Below are 8,615 nucleotides of genomic sequence, written 5' to 3'. Positions count from 1 at the left end.
TTCTACAGGATGGTTAGATCAGTTTATAACTCCATCACCTGTGCATTAGCATCAAATTTTCCCACATCTCCTTACACATTTGCCATTTCCTTTTAATGTCATATTAGCCAATCTGATAAGTGTACAGTGATATGTCAGAGTTGTTTTAATTTGCCTTTCTCTAATTAATAGTGAATTAGACCATTTTTTTATATTACTGTATATAGATTTCACTTTTTCTTTGGAAAATTGATTGTTCATAACATCTAACCATTTATCAGCTGGAGAATGAGTTGTAGTTTTCTAAATTTGATTATGTTCTCCATATGTTTGAGAAATGAGGCCTTAATTCAAGACACTTCCTATAAAAGGTTTTTTTTTTCTTTTTCTTCTAGTTTTGGATGAATTGATTTTGCTTTTTTAAAAACCTTTTAGTTTAATGTAAACAAAATTACTCATTTTACATCTGATAATGCTCCCTATCTCTTTATTGGTTCTAACTTGATCTGTTATCCATAAATCTTAGAGATAGACTGTTCTATGTGTCCCAAATTTGGTTGGGTTATTACTCATTATTTCTGTATTTATTTACTTATTTTTAACTAATTAATTTATTTTTACTTTTCAACAATCATTTCCACATGCTTATGAGTTTTAAATTTTCTCCCCCTCCCTCCTCACTTCCTTCCCCAAGGCAGTGTGCAATCTATCATAGACTCTACAATTACATTCCTATTAAAAATATTATCACATTAGTTATGTTTTAAAGAAGAACCAGATCAAATAGGGAGAACCACAAGAAAGAAGAAAGGAAAGTAAACAGAAAAAAAAAGAGCAAATAGTATGCTTTGATCTGTATTTAAACTCCATAGTTCTTTCCTATATGTGAATAGCATTTTCCATCATGAGACTTTTGGAGATGTCTTTGACCCTTGCGTTGCTGAGAAGAGCTAAATCAACCAGACTTAGTTATAGTTGCACACCATCTTGGTGAGGGGAAAGGGGAAGAAGGGGATAAATCTGTGTAAAACATTATTTTGGTTCTGCTCACTTCACTTTGCATCAGTTCACACAAGTCTTTCTAGGTTTTTCTGAAATCCACTTCCTCAACATTTCTTATAGCACATAGTATTCCATTACATTCATATACCAAAAACTTGTTAGCCATTCCACAATTGATGGGCATCCCCTCAATTTCTAATTCTTTGCCACCACACAAAGAGCTGCTATTAATATTTTTGTACATGTGGGTCCTTTTTTCCACTTTTATGATTACTTTGGGATATAGCCATTGAAGTGCTATTGCTGGGTCAAAGGGTGTGCACATTTTTTGTAGCCAGTTGGGAATAGTGCCAAATTGTTCTCCAAAATGATTGGATCAGTTCACAAGTACTCCAACAATACGTTAATGTACCAATTTTCTCACATCTTCTCCAAAATGTATTATTTTCCTGTTTCCTCATATTAGCCATTCTTATAGGTGGGATGTGGTATCTCAGAGTTGTTTTGATTTGCATTTATCTAATCAATAGTGATTTAGAGCAATTTTTCATGTGGCTATAGATGGCTTTAATTTCTTCATCTGAAAACTGTCTATTCATATTCTTTGACCATTTCTCAATTGGGGAAAGACTTGGATTCTTATAAATATGACTTAATTCTCTCTATATTTTAGAATTGAGGCCCTTATCAGAGAAAATGGTTGCAAAATTTTTTCTCAGTTTTCTGCTTCCCTCTTAATCTTACTTGCTTTTGCTTTGTTTATGTAAACATTTTTCAATTTAATATAATCAAGATTATCCATTTTGCATTCCATTATGTTCTATATATTTTGTGTGGTCATAAGTTCTTCTGTTCTCCATAAATCTGATAGGTATACTGTTCCTTGATCTCACAGTTTGCTTATAATGTCAGCCTTTATATATAACTTGTGTACCCATTTTCACTGTATTTTTGCATGTGTTGTAAGATTTTGATCTCTATCTAGTTTCTGCCATATTGCTTTCCAGTTATCTCAGCAGTTTTTGTCAAATAGTGAGTTCCTAACCCAGAATCTGGGGTGTTTGAATTTATCAAACGGTAGAGTGCTACAGTCACTGACTACTGTGTCTTCTATCCTTTACCCTTTCCACTGATTCACCATTTTATTTCTTATCCAATATCAAGTAGCTTTGATGATTGCTGCTTTATAATACAATTTAAGATCTGGTATGGCTCAGCCATCTTCCCTAGCTTTATTTTTCATTAGTTCCTTGATATTCTGGACATTTTGTACTTATAAATGAATCTTGCTCTTATTTTTAAAGCTGTATAAAATAATTTTTGGTGGTTTGATTAGTATGGCATTAAATAAGTAAATTAACTTAAATAGAATTGTCATTTTTATTACATTAGCTCTGCCTACCCATGAGTAATTATGTTTTTTTTCCAATTATTTAGATCTGACTTTATTTGCGTGAAAAATGTTTTGTAATTTTGTTCATATAGTTCCTAGGTTTGTTTCGGTAGGTAGATTCCAAAATATTTTAAAATGTCTATGGTAACTTTAAATGGAATTTCTCTTTCTATGTCTTGCTGTTGGGCATTGTTGGTAATATAAAGAAATGCTGATGATTGACATAGGTTTATTTTATATCCTGCAATTTTGCAAAAGTTGTTTAATATTTCATGTAATTTTACTTGATTTTCTAGGGTTCTCTTAGTATATCATCATATCTGCAAAGAGGGATAGCTTTGTTCTTCTTTGCCTAATTCTAATACCTTCAATTTATCTTTCTTCTCTCATCGGTAATGCTAACTTTTCTAACACCGTATTGAACAACAGTGGTGATAGTGGACATCATTGTTTCACCCCCAAACTTGCTGGAAATGGTTCTAACTTATCCCCATTACATATAATGCTTGCTGAAGGTTTTAACTAGATGCTACTTAACATTTTAAAGAAGATTCCATTTATTCCTATGCTCTCTGTTTTTTATAGGAATGGGTGTTGTATTTTGTTACAAGCTTTTTCTGCATCTATTAAGATAATCATGTGGTTTCTGTTAGTTTTGTTGTTGATATTAACAATTACGCTGAGTGTTTTCCTAATATTGAACCATCACTGCATTCTTGATATACATCTTACCTGGTCATCGTGTATTATTCTGATAATAAGTTGCTGTAATCTCTTTGCTAATATTTTATTTATAATTTTTGAATCCATGTTCATTAGAGAAGTTGATCTATACTTTTCTTTCTCATTTTTGACTCTTCCTGGTTTAGGTATCAGCATTATATTTGTATCAAAGAAAGAATTTGGTAACATGCCTTCTTCACCTATTTTCCCAAATAATCAATATAGTACTGGAATTGTTTGGAAATGTTTGATGGAATTTGCTTGTAAATCCATCTGGCCCTGGAGATTTTTCTTTCCAAGGAGGTCATTGACAGCTTGTTCAATTGCTTTTTTTTGAGATGGGGTTATTTAAGCTTTTTACTTCCTCTTCCATTAATCTGGGCAGTTTATACTTTGTAAATATTCATGCATTTCACTAAGATAGTCAAATTTATTGGCATACAGTTTTGTAAAATAGGTCCTAAGTATTGTTTTAATTTCCTCATCATTAATGCTGAATTCATTCAAAGTTCTATTTATTTACTATTTTCCCCATAAACCAGATCTTAATTTAATTTATTAGTTCAATAATTTTCTTAATTCTAATGTTATTATAGGTCTCCTTTAGTTTTCAGTATTATTAATTTGGTGTTTAATTGGATAATTTTTTTCTTTTTCTAGTTTTTTAAATTGCATTCTCAATTCTTTGAACTCCTCTTTCTCTATGTTATTCACGTAAGCATTTAGACATATAAAACTTCCCTAAGAATTGGTTTTCCTGTATCCCATAAATTTTGGTATGTTGTCTCATTATTGTCATTCTCTTGGATGAAGTTATTAAATGTTTCTATGTTTTGTTGTTGACCCATTCATTCTTTAGGGTTAGATTATTGAATTTCCAATTAATTCTTTGTCTTTCTTTCCATGGCCCTTTGTTACATATAATTTTATTGCATCATTATTTGGAAAGGATGCATTTAATATTTCTGCCTTTCTGCATTGAACTGTGAGGTTTTTATGCCCTAGCACATGTTCAATTTTTGATTAACTGTGATGTACCACTGAGAAAAAAGCATATTCCTTTGTATCCTCACTCAATTTTCTCCAGAATCCTACCATATCTAATTTTTCTAAAAATTCTGTTCACCTCTTTAACTTCTCTTTTGTCTATTTTGTGTTTAAATTAATCTAGTTCAGAGAGGGGGATGTTGAAGTCCCCCACCAGTGTTCTTTTGGTGTCTATTTCTTCCTCTAACTCCATGAAATTCTCCTCTAATAATCTGGATGCTGTACCACTTGTTTACATGGATTTAGTGGTGATATTATTTCATTGTCTGTGGTACCTTGTAGCAGGATATACTTTCCTTCCTTATCTTTTTTAATAAGATCTATGTTTGCTTTTGTTCTGTCTGAGCCCAAGATTGCTACCCTCTTTTTTTTTTTACTGCAGCTGAAGCATAATATATTTTACTCCAGCCTTTTACGTTTGCTCTGTGCGTGTCCTTCTGTTTCAAACATGTGTCCTGTAAATAGCATTTTGTAGGGTTATGATTTCTAATACATTTTGCCACTCATTTTCTTTTTTATGGGAAAGTCCATCCCATTTACATTCACAATTATGACCACTATCTGCATTTTTCTCTCCATTCTATTCAGCCCTACTCCGTTTATGCTTTTTTTGCTCCTCAGTGGAGTTTTGCTTTTCACAAGCACCTCCCTCAGTCTGCCTTCCCTTCTCTCATTCCCCTTCATTTTCTTTCCTTTTTTCCTTACTACTTCTTCACTCCCATTTATCACCCTTTCCCTTTTCTTTCCCCTTTATCCTCCTACTGCCTATAGGGCAAGTTAGATTTCTATACCTACCTGACCATGTCATTCCCACCTTGAGACAAATCCAATGAGAGTAAAGTTTAAACAATGCTCATCTCCTTCCCTTCTTTTCCTCTAGTGCAATACATCTTTCTTCCCCTTTATGTGATGCAATCTACCCATTTCTGCTTCCTCTTTTCCTCTTCTCTCATTACAGTTCCTTTTCACCACTTTGTTACTTTTATTTTTAATCATTACATCAAAGTCAACAAACCCATCCCCTCTGTCTATGCATATACCTTCTAAATGTCATAATCAAGATAGAGTTCTCAAGAAGTGTAAATATCTTCTCCCATGTGCCCTTATTAATAACATATTGTTGTTGGTGTTATTATTTTTCTCTCCTGTTTAACTTTTTATGACTCTCTTGAGTCTTTATTTGAATAGCAAATTTTCCATTGAGATCTGGTCTTTTCATTGGGAAAGTCTGCATAGTTAATCTTGGTTGTAATCCAAGCTCCTTTGCCTTACAGAATATTATATCTCAAGTGCTCAGAACTTTTAATGTAGAAGCTACAAGGTCCTGTGTACCTGTGTTTTCCTAACTGTGGTTCCACAATATTTGAATTGTTTCTTTCTGGCTTCTTGCAGGATTTTCTCCTTGACTTGATAATTCTGGAATTTGACTATAATATTCCTTGGCATTTTCAGTTTGGGATCTTTTTCAGTTGATGGTCTGTTGATTCTTTTGATGATTATTTCACCATTTAGTTCTAGGGAAATTTTCTTGATGATCTCCCGAAAGATGCTGTCCAGGCTCTTCTTTTCATCATAACTTTCAGGTAGACCAATGATTCTCAAGTTATTTCTTCTGGATCTATTTTCCAGGTCAGTTGATTTTCCAATGAGCTATTATACATGTTCTTTGACTTTCTCATTCTATTGATTTTGTTTGACTGATTCTTGATGTCTCATAGATTCATTACATTCCTATTGCCCAATTATAATTTTTAATGAATTGTTTTCTTCAGATAGTTTTTACCTCCTTTTCCATTTGGCCAATTCTCTTTTTTAAGGACTTGTTTTCTACAGTTTTTTTTGTCCTTGCTTTTCCAAGCTATTGACTCTCTCTTTCATGCCTCTCTTTTCTTTTATCAATTTGATCTTCACACAATATTGCTGAAACTACGTGCAATGTTTTCTTGGTTCTACTCTCTTTACTTTGCATCAGTTAATACAAGTCTTTCAAGTTTTTCTTAAATATGCCTGTTCATTTATTATTACCCAATAATATTCCATTACATTCATATACCACAGCTTGTTCAGTTACTGCCCAATTGATGGCATGTACTGAAATTCCTTTTGCTGCATTCTAAGGAAAGATTTCCTAATATAATTACCTGTCATCATAGACCTTGTGTGGGTTGCTTATGACAATATTTGAGAATTGAAATCTGAGAGTAGAGTTAATACCAGATGCCAAACAATTTAATTTCCATGATATTTGCTTGCTATGATATCATATCTTAATGGAAAAATATGAATAACCTATGCTTATATGGTGGCTTGTTGCAGACCCTGACTGTATATGGTGCCTAGCTCCAAATTTGGACATGCTTTGAAAGCATTTGGCTGTGCTAGCTGTCCAAAATTAACTTGTAGATGTGAAGACTGTTGAACAGAGATTTGCTACCATTGTAAACAAATCTGGCACCCAAATCAGGCCAGTGATGCTGCTGACAGAGGAGAGCCTAGAACCTATTTCTGAGAACAATACTTACTTCTTCCATTAGTTATAGCCAAGAGTCTGGAGCAGCTGATGACATACAACCATGTCCATGATGTGCTGTGCATATAATAAAAATAAATGATGTAAGTTGCAATCACATGACATGTGTTTTCTGTCTTGTCAGTTTTGTTAGCTGTATATGAAAGATATCTCAGGTTTATATTGTTTAAGCTCATTGGGATGTAGTTTTTTTTGAGGAAAGAAGCCTTGGAGTCATAAGAAGAATGTACTGTGGCAGCTAGGAACACTCCTTGGTACTCCTGTAAGAATTTGCTTTAATAGCTAGCATTGCTATTCCTGCAATGATTATTGGAATCATGGTGTATGTTGGATGGAAGATTCATAATCAATATGAAGACAAGATATTCAAAACACAAATGAAATTTGGCTATTGCAAGTAGTGTGATATTGTCTGTAGTAGTATCTCTGGTTATAGCTGTAGTAATTGTAGGCTATATTTATGTTGGCTACTGTGTTGGCTTATGTTTATGGAGCTGTTCCAACATCTCTGTCAAAATGGAGTTTGTGGGGCGTAAGCAGGCAAAGGAAAGGGGAGTCAGGATCAAATTTGATGATGAAAATGATATAAATATTGGTGGAACCAATATAGTGGTAGATGTGACTTCATTAGCAGAAGCATGCCACAGCCCTAGCATAGGGGAAGGCAGTGTTGATGGACTGACTGATAGTTTCAGTGCTAGTGGAAGCCATATGGATCAAATAGGAGCCATTTGTGACAACTTAAGTAAAACAGCCAGCAGTATGACACTAGCTGAAGCTAGTATAACAGGGAGTCTATTAGAAAGTACAATGGTCAATTGTTTTAATGGGTTGCAAGTACAAGTTAGCATACACAAACATTGGAACAGTCTAAGTGGAGAATCTTGCATGGTCAGTTTGGAAGCAGTTAGTGACAATGACAGTCCCAGAGCAATGGCAGAATCCATCCTGAATTCCTATATCCCATTGAACGAAGAAGACAGTAATATGGAGGTACAAGTTGATACTGAATCAAAACCAGATAAATTCCAACACAATAGTGGAAGCACTAGTGTGGAGGATGGTAGTGGTGCTCTTGTCCATGGTCATGCTGGTGGTTCATCTAGTTGTGTGCCAGAAGGTAAATCCAGTGCCTTCAAATGGTCCAATGAAACAGCAAGCAAAAAACTTAAAGGTAAACTGAGATATAGAGTAACATGAAGATAAATGAGACCAGAAAGGATACACAGCTGTTAGAGAAACAGAGCATAAACTCCAATGAATTTGACTCATTGTCTCTCAGTGACAACACTGCATCTGTAGCTGACTCTACGTAAAGGCATTTTTCTGAATTCAGTTGCTTTGATTGAAAAGCATGAAAACTTCTTGTAGTTATGGCTCCAATGATTATCATAAACATTTTGCTACTGCTAAGATTCTTCCTGAGGTAGAAAATGACTGCCTGGAAAACTCTCTCTATCCAAATAGCATCCCTGTGCTTACTACCCCTGCTGAAGTTCCAACATTGAGTTATATTGCTGAAGCGTCACAATGGCCAGTGTAGATCACTGTTTTGGTGAGGGAATAAATGCTTCACAACAGCTTATGGAATTAAATAGTATATTTCAGACTGAAATTTAGGCCTGTAAGTGCTGAAAGATATTTACCACTGAACAACCCTATCTGGAGCTGATTGAACTACCTACGATGACTGTAAGTTTCAAGTTACCAGCAGAAGCCAGGTTTCACAATAATGATTCAATTAGATTTTATATGTAACAAGGCAAAATGCTTCATGTGGATCTTATTTATCAAACTCTGTGAAGTGAAATGAAGCTTTAAAATTGCATTACAAAAGGACAATAAACGATAAGATCAAAGCTAACATATTGTGTGTTCACCACAAAACTTTGCTTTAAAGTACATACTTTCATAATCAGATAGAAATTTGGCTTAATTTAT

General features: G+C 33.9%; 1 pseudogene; it reads left to right on the top strand.

The window, feature by feature from the left end:
• The first annotated feature begins 6,247 nt into the window (after positions 1-6,247).
• On the top strand, positions 6,248-8,294 carry LOC110207859 (E3 ubiquitin-protein ligase RNF19A pseudogene; annotated as a pseudogene).
• Positions 8,295-8,615: the final 321 nt, after the last annotated feature.

This window comes from Phascolarctos cinereus, unplaced genomic scaffold, assembly GCF_003287225.1.
Source record: "Phascolarctos cinereus isolate Bilbo 61053 unplaced genomic scaffold, phaCin_HiC Scaffold_4;HRSCAF=312, whole genome shotgun sequence".
NCBI classification, from domain to species: domain Eukaryota; kingdom Metazoa; phylum Chordata; class Mammalia; order Diprotodontia; family Phascolarctidae; genus Phascolarctos; species Phascolarctos cinereus.
This window is presented reverse-complemented; position numbering and strand designations above follow the sequence as displayed.